Genomic DNA, 18,103 nt, shown 5'->3' on the forward strand with positions numbered 1-18,103 from the left:
TCATCAATCCAGCTCTTGCCGCATCTTCGTAGTCTATCGAAAGTTCTTGTTATGAGTCCTTGCAACACTTCAACATTCATCCTCTCAACTTTCCCATTGCTCCTTGATACGTCTCCAACGTATCTATAATTTTTGATCGTTCCATGCTATTATATTATCAACTTTGGATGTTTTATATGCATGAATATGCTATTTTATATTATTTTGGGGACTAACCTATTGACCTAGAGCCCAGTGTCAGTTCCTGTTTTTTCCTTGTTTTTGACGTTTTTCAGATAGTAATATCAAACGGAGTCCAAACGGAATAAAACTTTTGCCGTGATTTTTTATGGAAAATATCAAATATACCTGAAGAAAAAGATACCGGAGAGGAGCCCCGAGGAAGCCACGAGCCAGGGAGGCGCGCCCAACCCCTGGGCGCGCCTGGGGGGCTCGTGACTCCCTCGTGGGTCCCCCTGACTTGTTCTCAATGCCATCTGGTCTTATAAATACAAAAGCCTCCAGAAATAAACCTAGATCGGGAGTTCCGCCGCCGCAAGCCTCTGTAGCCACCAAAAACCAATCGGGAGCCCGTTCCGGCACCCTACCGGAGGGGGAATCCATCTCCGGTGGCCATCTTCATCATCCCGGCGATCTCCATGACGAGAAGGGAGTAGTTCTCCCTCGGGGCTGAGGGTATGTACCAGTAGCTATGTGTTTGATCTCTCTCTCTCTCTCGCGTTCTTAAGATGTCTTGATCTCGATGTACCGCGGGCTTTGCTACTATAGTTGGATCTTATGATGTTCTTACCCCTCTCCCTTCTTGTAATGAATTGAGTTTCCCCTTTGAAGTTAACTTATCGAATTGAGGCTTTAAGAACACTTGATGTATGTCTTGCACGTGTCTATCTGTGGTGACAATGGGATATCCATGTGAGTACTAGATGTATGTTTTGGTGATCAACTTGCGGGTTTCGTGACATCGGGAACCTATGCATATGGGTTGGCACACGTTTTGACTCTCCGGTAGAAACTTTGGGGCACTCTTTGAAGTTCTATGTGTTGGTTGAATAGATGATTCTGAGATTGTGTGATGCATATCGTATAATCATGCCCACGGATACTTGAGGTGACAATGGAGTATCTAGGTGCCATTAGGTTCTTGGTTGATGTGTGTCTTAAGGTGTTACTCTAGTATGAACTCTAGGATAGATTGATCAGAAAGAATAACTTTGTGGTGGTTTCGTACCCGACAATAATCTCTTCGTTTGTTCTCCGCTATTAGTGACTTTGGAGTGACTCTTTGTTGCATGTTGATGGCTATTTATATGATCCAATTATGTTATCATTGTTGAGAGAACTTCACTAGTGAAAGTATGAATCCTAGGCCTTGTTTCCATGCATTGCAATACCATTCATGCTCACTTTTATTATTAATTACCTTGCTGTTTTTATAATTTCAGATTACAAAAACCTATATCTACCATCCATATTGCACTTCTATCACCATCTCTTCGCCGAACTAGTGCACCTATACAACTTATCATTGTATTGGGTGTGTTGGGGACACAAGAGACTCTTTGTTATTTGGTTGCAGGGTTGCTTGAGAGAGACCATCTTCATCCTACGCCTCCCACGGATTGATAAACCTTAGATCACCCACTTGAGGTAAAATTGCTACTGTCCTACAAACCTCTGCACTTGGAGGCCCAACAACGTCTACAAGGAGAAGGTTGCATAGTAGACATCAAGCTCTTTTCTGGCGCCGTTGCCGGGGAGGTTAGCGCTTGAAGGTATATCTTTAGATCTTGCAATCGAATCTTTTAGTTTCTTGTTTTATCAGTAGTTTATTTTATTTAAAGAAAACTACAAAAAAATGGAATTAAGGTTGCCTCATATGCTTCATCTTTTTAATATCTTTTGTGAAAATGATGGAAAAGAAAATTGTGCTCAAGTGCTAGAAGAAGAATTACATAGAATGCTTGGCATAAAATATGTGAATGATGAGCATGATTGCAATGTTGTTAGTATGAATTCTTTGAATACCCATGATGCTAATGATATGCAAAGCCACAATCTTGGAGATGCTATGTTTGATGAAGATGATCTTTAGTTCCCCCACTTTGAATGATCAAATTTATTATGATGAAAGCATGCCCCTATTTATGATGATTATTGTGATGATACTTATGCTATAAATAAGAAAGATGATAAAACTTGTCACAATTATGAGTACCCTTTTACTGAACATTACTCTTTTAATGTGGAAACAATTCATAGTGTTCAAGTCTTTTACGATACTCCCACTATTAATCATGAGAATAAATTCACTATTGTGGAGAGTAGTAAAATTTCTATGCTTGTAGATCATGAAAAGAATGCTTTAGGTGCTGGTTATATTGTTGAATTCATTCATGATACTACTGAAAATTATTATGAGAGAGGATCATATGCTTCAAGATATTGCAATAATATCAAGCTTCCTCTTCATGTGTTGAAACTTTTGAAGTCATGCTTGTTTTATCTTCCTAAGCTAGTTGATTCTTGCTCCAATAAATTGTTTGATCACAAAATCCCTATGCATAGGAAGTGGGTTAGACTTAAATGTGCTAGTCATATGCTCCATGATGCTTCCATTATGTTTCAATCCTTATCTTTTATGTGAGCATCATTGAAATCATCATGCCTAGCTTGAAAGGCATTAAAGAAAAGTGCTTGTTGGGAGACAACCCAATACGTATCCTTACTGTTTTTGTGTGTTCACATGATTAAGCTATTGTATTAATCATGTTTTATAGCTTTTATTTCAATAAAGTGCCAAGTAAAGATTTTATGATTAGTTTGGGTGATAGTTGTCTCATCATGCTAAAAAAAACAGAAACTTTGCGCTCACGAAATTATTTTTAGTTCCTATCCAGAGAGGGCCTTTAGGTTGATTATTTTTGCTGCTGATTGATATACAAATTGCCTTAATTTTTATAATTTTCTCAGAATTTTTGGAGGTGCAGAAGTATGGTTATCAGTCAGATCATTACAGAATGTTCTGTTCTTGACAGATTCTGTTTTCAATGCATAGTTTGCTTGTTCTAGTATTTCCATAAATTATGTTAAGTTATATAAATTGTGGAAATGATAATATACGGTAGGAATTGTGCGATAACAATTATGAATCTTGTCTTGTTAGTACCAAAGTGAATGATTTGTCTTTATTATACTAACCCATCTCACGAAGTTCAGTTAAGTTTTGTGTTGTGAAGTTTTCAAGTTTTGGGTAAAGTTCGGATGGACAACGGAACAAGGAGTGGCAAGAGCCTAAGCTTGGGGATGCCCAAGGCACCCCAAATCCATATTCGAGGACACCAAAAAGGCTAAGCTCGGGGATGCCCCGGGAAGGCATCCCCTCTTTCGTCTTCAATCCATCGGTAACTTTACTTGGGGCTATATTTTTATTCACCACATGATATGTGTTTTGTTTGGAGCATCATTTTATTTTATTAGTACTTGCTTGTTGTTATTTATAATAATGTTTTGCATCATTTAGTTCAATAAAAATGTCAAGGATAGCCTTTACCATGCTTAATTTGCAAGTTTAGGAGTTGTTGTTCCAAAACAGAAAGTTTGCTTGTAGTGAAAAAATTACCTAGAATTTTCTGTATGTCAGAATAACTTGAAATTTGGAAACAGCACGCTCTTATAAATTCTATACAGCGAGGAATTTTTCAGATTTTTTGGATTTAATTAAGTATAGATCTTGCTGCATTCTTCATAGATTGTTCTGTTTAGGCAGATTGCTGTTATGTTTGCATTGTTCGCATATGTTTGCTTGTTTAATGATTCCATTTGAGGATGGGAGTTTTAAATATGAGAGGCATTTAGTATGCAATGTGAAATAATGATTTTAGTGATTTGCTACAGTATAGGATGATAAAGTTTTGCATTGATTTATACTAACCTATCTCACAAGTTCTTGATTGAGTTTTGTGTGGATGAACTTTTTAAGATTTCGGAAACCGTCATATGAGAGGAATTAAGGAGACACAAAAAGCTCAAGCTTGGGGATGCCCAAGTCATCCCCAATCCATATTTCAAGAAGTCTCAAGCACCTAAGCTTGAGGATGCCAAGGTTGGCATCCCACCTTTCTTCTTCAACAATTATCGGTTAGTATTGGTTGAACCTAAATTTTTGCTTCTTCACACGATTCGTGTTATCCTTAGAGTGTAAATTTATTTTGTTTGAATAAGGTACTTAAGATCTAAAATTCTTAAATGGGAGAGTCTCCACATAGCCAAATAATTATTCAACTACTCATTTAGCTTCACTTATATCTTTTGCAGTAGTTTGCCTTTTGCTCTAGTACTTCACTTATATCTTTGTAGAGCATTGCGATGATTCTATTTTGTAGAAATAGTTGAACTCTCATGCTTCACTTATATTATTTTGAGAGTCTTAAACATCATGGTAATTTGCTTAGGTTATGAATCTAGTTATAATATGATGGGCATCCAAGAGGGATATAATAAAAAACTTTCATATGGAGTGCATCGAATACTATGAGAAGTTTGATTCTTTGCACGTAGTTTTGAGATATAAGGATGGTGATATTAGAGTCATGCTAGTGAGTAATCGTGGATTGATAGAAATACTTGTGTTAGAGTTTGTGATTCCCGTAGCATGCACGTATGGTGAACCGTTATGTGATGAAATCGGAGCATGATTCATTTATTGAGTGTCATCCTTTGTGTGGAGGTCGGGATCGCGCGATGGTTAACTCCTACCAACTCTTCCCCTAGGAGCATGTTTCTAATACTTTGCTTCGATAGCTAATAAACTTTTGCAATAAGTATGTGAGTTCTTTATGACTAATGTTAAGTCAATGGATTATACGCACTCTCACACTTCCACCCACTACAAGAAATATGTCAACTAACGACCTTTAATATTAGTCACCGAATGGTCATTGATTTCCATTTGCAACCTTTTTATGACCAAAAACAAACGGTCAAAAGCTGAGAGTCTCTAATGAACTATAACGACCTTTTTGCTGGATTAGTCGTAGGATTTTACGACCAAACGAAAGCATTGAAATTATTTTGGTCACTAGCAATCTGCCCACGCCACGTCGGATCTGACATGGCAAGCTGACGTGGCATAAAATCAACCCGGTCCAATTGGGTGTTTTAAATAGGCCGAGCCCATTAATCCAGCCCATTTAATGTTTTTTTCTCTGCATGGGCCTGGCCCAATAATCCCCAACATTTTAGCCTTTTTATTTTGGGTTGCGGCCTTTTACTTTCTATTGATTTTCTTTTTTGACCATTTTATTTTTGTATTGGTCCCACATGTCATGCTGATCTCAAAATTGGTCCCACACATCAAAAATTTCAAAATATGTCAAACAACCATTATAACTTGAACCCCTTTTCCAAGTTACCATTTTGGGGTATTCAAATCATATACACATTCATTATTTTGAACAATCCAAAGAGCAAACGGAATTCGTCCAAAATAACACTACATTAGTCTATTACAATCGTTACATTATACTACAGCCCAAATAAGCATACTACTGCCTACAATTACAACACATAATATGCTACTCTTTACTGATATGCTTCACAGCTTCGGACTTGGATTCTCACTTCACCTGTGCAAAAAATAAGAATAAACATATAAGAATAAGAAACAGTGGTCGATGAGGGATCCAATAACTTAGAAGAAATAATTGACAGGAAATGAAATGTACATAAATAGTATGACTAACATTAATCAGTATGTGTTTATGGAGAGACTAAAATGTTCTCAAACAACAACACAATCATACAGCAGAACTGTAGTTGAAAAAATTCTGCAGAAACAAATATGCTGGTACCGGTTCATGCGTGTGTGCAGCTTCGTGTTTGTGTATTGATTTGTGCTACTGTTTTCACATGTATGCTGCTGCATGCATGCGTGTGTGAATCTGCCATCCCAGGCAATTCTCTAACCAAATGTTCACAGAAACACTATAAACCTAGATTCCTCCTGGCCTACATATATGTTTGTAGCTTGTCTGGTTATCTATTAAAATAGCAGCAGGCCTCATACCTGCTTATCTAATCAGCACCGCAAAGTTAGATCTGAAACAATTAGGCCATAAACACTGCTAAAAGTTCAAACTTTCCTACGTCATTTAGTAAAATAAAGAAAAAAAACATCCTGATGGATTATGCTGACAGGAAGCAACTAGTGAACACTAAATATTAAAGCACTCTGAAGTAGTGAAATTAAATAAACAAGACAGGGACAAGTTTAGTGCAGATTAAGTGTCGTATTTGTGCGACGCACGCGAGTCATCGTGCATCTGCGAGCAATAAGATAATGGCTCATGCAACTAGTTCACTGATTGCAGTGAGACAAGCACACTATGAGGATAACATAGTAACTGCACTATTAAACTTCAGTTCAAAAAACAACAATATTAAACAGGAAACACTAGGGAATTCTCTAACCTCTACTGGTCTTGTGAGCCTTTGAAGTTTTCCAGTGACTCTCAAAACCTTCAGAGCAGAGATTGCGCATATAATACCCAAGGCTCCGTCGTACATGCCAGCATCAATGACAGTATCCTGTTTTTTAATACAAGAAATTTTTAGTCAGTGTTAGCTCATTTATTACTAAAATAACCTCTGTTTATTCCATTTTTCTTTAGCTAATTTCACTTCCACCCAACATAGGAGTATAAGAATATCACTAGGGTAGGGTGTTAAATTACTACAGTAGCACTGGTACCATGGCTGTACTACTGCTGGAACTACCCATTCTCTTCTCACATCCTAATATAGCCTACAGTAGAATATGGAAGAGAGGAAAAAAGAAATCTAGGCTTACTATATGCGCCACTCGGACAAGAATTTCAGGTTGTACACCTTTCTGTCCCTTACTATTCTGGTCAGATGCTACCTACCCAACCAAATATTACATTGTTTTATTTGTTTGTTCTATTTTCTTTTCACCAATGCCCACTACAGCACTACACGCCCCCATGCGTCATCGCTTGAGAATTTCTTTGTTTTCTGGATGTGGCAAAGCAAGGAAGTAAAGCAAAATGTTTAGGCTGGACGACCAATTGCAGAACCTGAGCAACTTTTTTTACACTTGCATGCTCGCTGCTGGTGGTAATAGCTAGCCAGATGTTGGGGGGTAGTCGTGGGAGAGAAAAATAAAGTATATTTCAGGATCCATCCACCACTACGCCGGCATTGCTTGTGGTAAAGAGAGGAGAGGAGAGTACCTGCTGCACTGCTGGCAGAAGCGCTGCTCGATGCCGGCGACGACGACGAGCGGCGCCTTGGAGTGCATGGAGCACACCTTGTGGCGGCAGTGATTATTTTATCCCATCCCACTAGAGAGTACATGCCAGCATCAATTACTTTATCTTCTCTTTCTTTCTAGAGATATGACTGTATAACTTGTGTCAAACTAAAATATAGATTCACTTCTGCTGAAATTAGGTACTGGCTTCATCCCATCCCACTTGTCATCAGTGTTTGGTTCAGCTCATAGGTTCATTTGCATCAATGGGATAAACAGTAAGCATTGGCCTCGTTTCCAATTTTATGTCAAAGCGATAATAAACTTATAAAGACCCCTTTTCTTTCAAGATCACAGTATCTGGTGTCATGTGCCATGTTCTAGCACATTACTTAGGAGCAAATGCACATTACTAGCACATTACTTAGGAGCAAATGCAGAGACGATAGTTTCGATACTCGATAGCAATGGCAGCAGGCAACAATCAAGAGAACTATTGCACGTAAACGGTAGAATCCTATCTTAATAAACTGACTAACAGAAAAGACGTGTTCAGAAAACAAGTTGCAAATCAAATTGTACCACATACGAGAATAATCATAGATAAGATATCATGATCTAGATTTAATAATCTGCTTGGTGGTGGAGGGGCAGAGGCCATGGCGTTGGAGGGGATGAGATACCTGCTGATGAGGAACAGCGGTGGAGGACACAGCTCGGGCCGATGAGTGGCTCCTCAGGGGCGGGGAAGAGAGCAGAGACGATGGGAGTAGGCTCCAGGGTAGGGGGCCTTGGGCCGTCGCGCTGCCACCGCCGGCGACGAGGAGGAGGACGTCGCCTCGTCCCCTTTCGCGGCGGGCTCCGGCGGCATCCGCTCGTACCAGTGGCCGTAGAGGGCGTCGTCCAATCCCGATCCCGCTAGCTAGGACCGCCGGGACAGGGGCATGAGCCGGGAGTGAGCGGCGGCGAGCTTACCCGAAGGCGACGCGATGGGCGACCTCGAGGCACTGCCAGTGCTCGTCGGGGTTGAAGTAGGCGCGCACCAGCATCGCGTTCACCGTGCGGAACGCCAGCACGAGAACCAGCACCCGATGCTCCGGCCACAACACCTTCCCCGACGACTGTGGCGGGGTACCTCCTCCTCCTCCTTCGCACGGCCACCACCTCTGGCCTCACCGTCGCCGGATGTGGCATATCCTGACGAAGTTAAAGTGGCGGCCGAAACCTAGCCACGGATGAGGGTTGCGGGTCTACACTAGAGGGTCGAGAGATGGATCTGACGGGCGGGGAGGAAAGAGCTGCACGAGGGGAGCCCGGGGGTGTGCTGCGCGCTGGCGAGAGCCGCCTCAACTTGCCGGAATCGAGTGGAGCAGAGGAGTCGTGGGAGGGAGAGAGAGAGGTCTCGCGGGGGAGAAGGGCTCGCAGTGAGGGAAGCGGATGGGAGAAAAGAGGAGGGCGTGGGGGAGGCCATGTATGGCGGGGAGCTTCGCCGGAGGGAGGTGGCGGCGGCGATCTGGAAGGGAGGAGGTGGCGGCTGCGATTTGGAAGGGAGGAGGAGTGTGCGGGGGAGATATGGCCTAGGGTTCGCTGCGCGGGGGAGAGAGAGGAGCTCACGGTGGGTGGCTGAGAGGGTGAGGGGGGGTGGGCCGTTGGATCTTAAAGTATGCGACGGTCTTTAATGCTTGATCCATGTGACATGTTCGTAGACCAATGTAATGAAGTACACGCTATGATGATGTTATGACCATTTAAATTGGTCATACTCGATTAAAAATACGCGCTACTAGTCAGCCAGATGATTTTGTCTAGAAATCATCCACGTGACAGCGGCCCAATTTGCGCATTGGTGATCGTTTGATTACACCAATATGTCACGATAGCACTTAGCATGAAAAAGCTTCAACACAGCATCAAGGACATCTCCATGAACCTCCGTTGCAGCTCTCAACGACACGTCAATAGCTCCAACGCAGCACCGCAACGCTTGGCGAAGCTCCATTCACCGTGAGCTCCAACGCAACACCAAATTATAGTTTGCTCTTTATTTTTTTTTAAAATCATTTCTAGGTACACAGGTATCTATTTAATCAGAGAAACATCCAAAGTTTTCCAAGATTCAACCACTAGGTAGGAACGGTCATACCTGCTGTTTTGACCGCATTTCGAAATGGCCATGTAAAAATAAAAAAATAAAAAAAAATGAAAACCTTTGCATTGTGTCATTACATGTGACAAAGTTACCAGGAAAAATAATAAACTTATAATACAGTGATTATTTTAAAAAGTGTTCTTAGAAACGAGCCATCATGTGTGAAGATTCATGGCTTTCAAGCCAAATGATCAATCTTATGGCCACATTCATAGCATAGTTTGTTGAAACAATCTAATATTATGCACAAGGGTGTGTATTAGAATGGCAAACAATGTTGATTAAAGATGTTTTCATTTTCCTTGTATGAAAAATTCATTTTCCATTCTTCAAGTGCCCGAAATGAGTTTTTTTGTGAAAGACCTACCATATATTTGTTTCAAAATTGTACCAAGTCATTTTTATAAAATACTAGGCCATATTTAATGTACAATTGACAAAATGGTTGGGTGTTAAAAGCTTTTATCCACCTCTAGTGAAAAGGACAAATTGCGGCCGATTCAGTAGGAAGCGGATCAAATTTGAACTAGAGGTGCCTCATAGTTTTCTCATGATTTTTTCCTAAAATTATTTTTAGGTAAAGAAGTATCTGTTTAATCAGAAATGCCACAAAAATTTGGCAAGATTCAACCCCCTGCTATGAACGGTCATGCCCGACGTTTTGACCGCATTTTGAAATGGGCATAACAAATTAGAAAAAATCAAAAAAAATGCAAAACCTTCGCGTTGTGTCATAATATGTGACCAAGTTACGAGGCAAATAATAAACTTGTAATACGGTGATTATTTTGAAAAAGTGTTTTCAGAAATGGGCTATCGTGTGTGAAGATTCATGGCTTTCAAGCCAAATGATCAATCTTATGGCCACATTCATGGCATAGTTTGTTGAAACGATCTAATATTATGCACAAGGGTGCATATTGGAATGGCAAACAATGTTGATTAAGGAAGTTTTCATTTTCATTGTATGAAAAATTCATTTTCCATTTTTCAAGTGCTCGAAATGAGTTTTTTTGTGAAGGACCCACCATATATTTGTTTCAAAATTGTACCAAATCATTTTTCTAAAATACTAGGACATATTTAATGTAAAATTGGCAAAATGGTTGGGTGTTAAAAGCTTTTATCCACCTCTAGTGAAAAAGACAAATTGCCGCCGATTCACGAGGAAGCGGGTCAAATTTGAATTGCAGCAGCATTATAATTTGCTATTTATTTTTTCCGAAAATCATTCATAGGTACATAAGTATCTATTTAATAAGAATTACATGGTGTGGTGACTTGACGCCGAGGTTTGGATGGTGGTCGAGGGCCCCATCTCCAGAGCGCGTGAACTTGCATGCGAGCCACGTGGTCACCGCATTACCGTTGTGTTGCCACGCATTCTGGGTGGAATAGGCATGTCTGGTGGGTTAGACACTCCCTTGGTAAGTGTCAGGAAGAAGAATACAATAGAAGAATCTCACAAGGAGATTGAACTAAGCTCAAACATGAATTAGTAGCCAAGTGTTTGATTAGCGGTGCGGGTAATGCACATAGACAATGGGCCTAAATTTTGACTGAGGATGATCATCTACTAAGGAGACTCTCTTGCCAAAAGTTTAGCTCAAATGGATGAACCTAGGCGACACTTGCTTTGCAAAGTACTACATTGTGCAAAAATATGGATGTTGAAGCTGGGATCAAATGAATCAATGGATTGAGATGAAATTTGGTGTATGATGTTAATTAGGGCATATGAAGGCATGTAAAAAATTTATACCATTTGGACATGCCAAAGTGACACTTCCTTCCCAAAGTGCTATTCTGAACATAATAGAACTATGGAAGGAAGGGTTTTCACATATTTGAGGAATATAAGATCCAAAGTATTTAAGAGAATTTTTCGATAATTTTTGGAATGACAGAATAGTAGGTTGCTTCACAAACTAGGCAAAAAATAACACATGGACATGACACGTAGGCAAAACTGATGATGTGGCACCTAGTCATAGCTATGACCATCTATATTGGTCGTAATTAGCTACAAATTAGGCAACAAAACAGGGCTATCTGCTTTACGACCTTTTCCAGTAAGGAAGTTACGACCTTTCTGATGAAAAAGGTCGTTAGTTTTTGGGGTTAGGACCCCTCCGGACAGCTTACGACCAATTGGTCTCAAATGGTCGTAGATTGACGACCAATTATGCGAGTGTCACTCACAGAAGGTCGTTAGTTGACATATTTTTTGTAGTGCACCATTGCTAGCCTCTCTAGTACCACACAACTTTCGCCGGTGCATACACCCACCATATATCCTTCCTCAAAACATCCACCATACCTACCCATCATGGCATTTCAATAGCCATTCCGAGATATACTGCCATGCAACTTCCACCGTTCCGTTTATTATGACACGCATCATCATTGTCATATTGCTTTGCATGATCATGTAGTTGACATCGTATTTGTGGCAAAGCCACCTTAACTTTCATACATGTCACTCATGAGTCACTGCACATCCCAACACATTGTCAGAGGCATTCATATAGAGTCATATCTTTGTTTTAAGTATCGAGTTGTAAGTAAATAAAAGTGTGATGATCATCATTATTAGAGCATTGTCCCATGTGAGGAAAGGACGGAAGCTATGATTCCTTGACAAGTTGGGACGAGACTCCAGACTTAAAATAAAAATAAAATAAAAGAGGCCAAAGAGCCCACCAAAAAAATGAATGAAAAAATGAAAAAAGAGGCCAAAGAGCCCAAACAAAAAAAGAGAGAAGGGACAATGCTACTATCCTTTACCACACTTGTGCTTCAAAGTAGAACCATGGTCTTCATGATAGAGAGTCTCATATATTATCACTTTCATATACTAGTGGGAATTTTCGTTATAGAACTTGGCTTGTATATTCCAATGATGGGCATCCTCAATTGCCCTAGGTTTTCGTGAGCAAGAGAGTTGGATGCACACCCACTTAGTTTCTTTTTGAGCTTTCATAAACTTATAGCTCTTGTGCATCTCTTGCATGGAAATCCCTACTCACTCACATTGATATCTATTGATGGGCATCTCCATAGCCCGTTGATACGCTTAGTTGATGTGACCATCTCCTCCTTTTTGCCTCACCACCACCACCATATTCTATTCCACCTATAGTGCTATGTCCATGGCTCACACTCATGTATTGCGTGAGAGTTGATAAGGTTTGAGAAAGTAAAAGTGTGAAAACAATTGCTTGACTAATACCGGGGTTGTGCATGATTTAAATACGTTGTGTAGGGAAGATGGAGCATAGCCAGACTATATGATATTGTAGGGATAACTCTCTTTGCCCATGTTATTTCGAGAAGACATGATTGCTTTGTTAGTATGTTTGAAGTATTATTATTCTTATGTCAATATTAAACTTTTTTGCTTTGAATCATATGGATCTGAATATTCATGTTACAATATATGTTAGGTAGCATTCCACATCAAAAATTCTGTTTTTATCATTTACCTGCTCGAGGACGAGCATGAATTAAGCTTGGGGATGCTTGATACGTCTCCAACGTATCTATATTTTTTGATTTTTCCATGCTATTATATTATCAACTTTGGATGTTTTATATGCATGAATATGCTATTTTATATTATTTTTGGGACTAACCTATTGACCTAGAGCCCAGTGCCAGTTCCTGTTTTTCCTTGTTTTTGACCTTTTTCAGATAGGAATATCAAACGGAGTCCAAACGGAATAACACTTTGGTCGTGATTTTTTATGGAAAATATCAAAAATACCAGAAGAAAAAGATACCGGAGAGGAGTCCCGAGGAAGCCACGAGCTAGGGAGGCGCACCCACCCCCCTAGGCGCGCCTGGGGGGCTCGTGACTCCCTCGTGGGTCCCCCTTTCTTGTTCTCGAGGCCATCTGGTCTTATAAATACATAAACCTCCAGAAATAAACCTAGATCGGGAGTTCCGTCGCCGCAAGCCTCTGTAGCCACCAAAAACCATTCGGGAGCCCGTTCCGGCACCCTGCCTGAGGGGGAATCCATCTCCAGTGGCCATCTTCATCATCCGGGCGATCTCCATGACGAGAGGGAGTAGTTCTCCCTCGGGGCTGAGGGTATGTACCAGTAGCTTTGTGTTTGATCTTTCTCTCTCTCGTGTTCTTGAGATGTCTTGATCTCGATGTACCGTGGGCTTTGCTACTATAGTTGGATATTATGATGTTCTTCCCCCTCTCCCTTCTTGTAATGAATTGAGTTTCCCCTTTTAAGTTATCTTAACGGATTGAGTCTTTAAGAACACTTGATATATGTCTTGCACGTGTCTATCTGTGGTGACAATGGGATATTCATGTGAGTACTTGATGTATGTTTCGGTGATCAACTTGCGGGTTTCGTGACATCGGGAACCTATGCATATGGGTTGGCACACGTTTTGACTCTCCGGTAGAAACTTTGGGGCACTCTTTGAAGTTCTATGTGTTGGTTGAATAGATGATTCTGAGATTGTGTGATGCATATCGTATAATCATGCCCACGGATACTTGAGGTGACAATGGAGTATCTAGGTGACATTAGGGTCTTGGTTGATGTGTGTCTTAAGGTGTTATTCTAGTACGAACTATAGGATAGATTGATCAGAAAGAATAACTTTGTGGTGGTTTCGTACCCGACAATAATCTCTTCGTTTGTTCTCCGCTATTAGTGACTTTGGAGTGACTCTTTGTTGCATGTTGAGGACTAGTTATATGATCCAATTATGTTATCATTGTTGAGAGGACTTCACTAGTAAAAGTACGAACCCTAGGCCTTGTTTCCACGCATTGCAATACCGTTCGTGCTCAATTTTATTATTAATTAACTTGCTCTTTTTATAATTTCAGATTACAAAAACCTATATCTACCATCCATATTGCACTTGTATCACCATCTCTTCGCCGAACTAGTGCACCTATACAACTTATCATTGTATTGGGTGTGTTGTGGACACAAGAGACTCTTTGTTATTTGGTTGCAGGGTTGCTTGAGAGAGACCATCTTCATCCTACACCTCCCACGGATTGATAAACCTTAGGTCACCCACTTGAGGGAAAATTTCTACTGTCCTACAAACCTCTGCACTTGGAGGCCCAACAACTTCTACAAGGAGAAGGTTGCATAGTAGACATCACTCCTTGTTTGTGCAACAGAGGCGAAGTACACCTTGCTTCGAAGGCTTTGGACGTACTACATGAATATGCGACTTGTGAACTAAGTGCCGTTGTCAGTGATTACTCTGTTGGGTACTTCAAAGCGGCACACTAGTCCTTTCATGAACTTGATAGAAAATTGCACAATCACCTTTCTCACTAGATCCACCTCAGGCCATTTCGTGAACTTGTCGATTGCTGCGTACAAGAACTTGAAAACCCCTGCAGCGTGGGGGAAGGGGCCCAGGATATCGATCCCCTAGACCGATAATGGCCAGGGTAAAGGGGTCTAGAGGGCTTGCGCTGGCTAATGAATGTTCTTGGAATGGAACTAGCACGCCTCACACTTGGCGACTAGCTCAGCTTCATCTTGGAGGGTTGTGGGCCAGTATAAACCCCGCGAGAAAGCTTTCTCGGCAAGGGCCCTTGATACTATTTGTGACCCACATATGCCTCAGTGAATCTTTGCCAACAACTTTAGTCCTTCCTCCTGGTAGATGCACCTTAATTTCACACCATTGTGTCTCCTTAGGTAGAGAGTGTCGTCAACAAATTGGTACATACTAGACCGACGGGCTACTTTCTCGACCTCTTCTTGTTCTTCGTGAAGTTCTCCTATTTGAAAGAATTGGACAATAAGTTGTGCCCAAGCCGGAGCCTATGGCTCGACAACAAGGAGTAAAGGCATCTCCTCGTTCATGGGAGTCCTTACCTCTACCGCGAGAACTTGGGGTCCGTGGGAGGGAGTGACACGCCACGCAAAACGGAACCACCTCCGACAACTTCTCTATCGGGGGCTTCAGGAAGCTCTGTCGGGAAATGTTTGCCGGATTTCAACTTTTTTATTTTTCAGTCATAATTGAAGGGGATACACAAGTTGAGTGAGGTGAAGGACAAAAACTCCTGGTTCCACTTGAAGTTTCTTTGCGGCAAACTTTGACAGGCGATCGACAATGTTGTTTTCTCCACGTGGCACATGTTCAGCCTGTAATCCGTCAAAGCGTTCCTCCAACTTCCTCACTTCCTTTACGTAAGCCTCCATCAATGGACTCTGATAATATTTGTTGACCTACTTCACCATGAGCTGAGAGTCTCCTCGGATGATCAGCTTCTTGATTCCCAACTCCACCGCAATTCCGAGTCGTGCAAGGTGTCCTTCATTTTCGGTGGTGTTGTTGGTAGTTTCCTCCCAGGGAAAATGCATTTCGACCATGTATTTGAGGTGCTCTCTGATGGGGGCGATAAGAAGCACACCTGCCTCGGCACCTTGGAGTGAGAAGGCATAGTCAAAAATACATGACCCGTTCCTTAGATGCTTCCTTGCCCGGGAGAATGGTTTCTTGGACTTCTTCATTTGGTGTGGGCGTCCATTCGGCTATGAAGTCTGCCAGCGCTCTACTCTGAATGTGGAAGCGTTTTAGTACTTCAACCCAAAACTTGATAGCTCCTACGCTGATTTGACTATCCTGCCAATGGCTTCGGGGTTCCTCAGGATGCAGTGTAGTGGAAAACATGTGAAAACCGTGATCTCATGGGCTTGGAAGTAGTGGCGCACCTTCCTCCAGGCCATGATGAGGGCGAATATTGATTTTTGCATTCCGAAGTACCTTGACCAAGCCCCGTGCAACAAGGAGCTGAAAAATATACTGGCCACTGTACCACTTTCTTCTTCACCAGCTCTTTCGTGTTGTGTGTGCTAGCCTTCTGGGGTTCTGCTGAGTCTGTCTTGGGCGTTGGTGTGGATACCTTGACTTCATCCCCGACAACATCTGTCGTTGTGGATACATCTTCATCTACTTCCCGCTCTGCCACCAGGGTTGTGCTAACCACTTGATTCATTGCCGCCAGGTATAGCAACAACGGTTGTTGCGGCTCGGGAGCGACCAAGGTGGAAGCGGAAGAAAGATATGTTTTCAGATCTTGCAGTGTTGTTTCTACTTCCAGGGTCCACTTCGTCGGGCCAGCCTTCTTCAGGATTTTGAAAAATGGCAAGGCCCGTTCAGTGGATTTGGAGATGAATCTACTCAACGCGGCAACCCATCCGGTCACATGTTTCACGTCCTTCACTGTCTTGGGTGCTTGTACCTGTTTGATAGATTTGATCTTGTCAGGACTGGATTTTATTCCTCGCTGAGACACAAAAAACCCAAGTAGCTTGCCGGATGGGACACCAAACACACATTTCTCGGGGTTGAGCTTCAGGTTGATCTTGCGCAGGTTCCCAAACGTCTCTTCTAGGTCTTGTACATGGGTAGATTCGTCTCTGGTCTTGACCACTATGTCATCCATATAAGCTTCTACATTCTTGTGCAACTGGGGTCCAAATCCAATTTGCACGGCTTTGGCAAAGGTAGAACCAACGCTCTTTAACCCTAAGGGCTTTCGTACAAAGCAGTACGTGCCGCATGGAGTAATGAACACGGTCTTTTCTTCATCCTCTGTGGCCATGAATATCTGATGGTATCCGGAATATGCATCCAGGGAGGAAAGCCGATCGCACCTGAAAGTGGCATCAACTATATGATCAATGCGCGGCAAGGGAAATGGGTCCATTGGGCATGCTTTCTTTAAGTTAGTGAAATCAATGCAAAGCCTCCATTTCCCATTATCCTTGCGCACCACTACCTGGTTAGCTAACCACGTTGGATGCAGTACTCATCGAACCAAACCAGCTGCTTCTAGCTTCTTGATATCTTCGGCAATGAATGGTTGTCTCTCATTGGCGTGTTTCCTAATCTTCTGCTTGACGGGTCTGGCGTGAGGGCAGACAACAAGGTGGTGCTCAATCACCTCTTTGGGAACGCCGAGGATGTCAGATGGTTGCTAGGCAAACACATCGACATTCGCCCACAGAAAGGCAACAAGTGCACTTTCCTATTTGTCATTAATGGTGGTACTGATGGTAGACGTACCGTCAGAGCCGTCCTCCCTTTGCAAGGTAGGAGACCTTGGATTTCCTACTAGTGGAACTCTCCGGAAGGTCATTGACAGGTGTAGCATACTCTATGGAGGCGCACTTCCCGGAGTTCTTTTCGGTGTTCCTGCTAGACTTATTATCCTTCTTTTGGCTCCTGGAAGGAGCGGGGCCTTCTGCGGCTTCAGGTGCCACCGCATCTTGATACATCTAGTCTACGCAAATGACTGCGTCCTTCTTGTTGGACGGGATGGAGATTACTCCCATGGGGCCTCACATCTTCAGAATATTGTAAGCATAGTGGGATGCTACCATGAATTTTGCCAAGGCTAGGAAACCAAGAATTCCATTGTACGGTAGGGTGAGTTCGACCACATCGAATACAACCTTCTCGGTCCGATAGTTGAACTCTCCGCCAAACATAATGGACAAAGTTATCTTACTCTTGGGCTGGCCTTTGACGGGGTGGATTCCTGGGAATGAACCCGTAGGCTTGAGCTTGCCGTCAGGGATTTGCAGCCTCTTAACCACCTCGGGGGAAATCAAGTTCAACCCTGCCCTACCATCAACTAGCATCTTACAAACTTTCAGGTTGCAAACTATCCG

General features: G+C 42.0%; 1 long non-coding RNA gene across 3 annotated transcripts; it reads right to left on the minus strand.

The window, feature by feature from the left end:
- Positions 1-5,363: 5,363 nt before the first annotated feature.
- LOC123443763 lies at positions 5,364-8,884 on the minus strand. Of its 3 annotated transcripts, none has more exons than XR_006630816.1 (3): positions 7,954-8,884; positions 6,469-7,361; positions 5,364-5,624 (listed from the first exon to the last, which is right to left on the minus strand). It is a non-coding gene; the product is annotated as an uncharacterized LOC123443763 (long non-coding RNA). The 3 variants fall into 3 exon arrangements; XR_006630817.1 differs by lacking the exon at positions 7,954-8,884 and having other exon boundaries at positions 6,469-6,585; positions 7,251-7,947; XR_006630815.1 differs by lacking the exon at positions 7,954-8,884 and having other exon boundaries at positions 6,469-7,947.
- Positions 8,885-18,103: the final 9,219 nt, after the last annotated feature.

This window comes from Hordeum vulgare, chromosome 3H (assembly GCF_904849725.1).
Source record: "Hordeum vulgare subsp. vulgare chromosome 3H, MorexV3_pseudomolecules_assembly, whole genome shotgun sequence".
Taxonomy (NCBI): Eukaryota; Viridiplantae; Streptophyta; class Magnoliopsida; order Poales; family Poaceae; genus Hordeum; species Hordeum vulgare.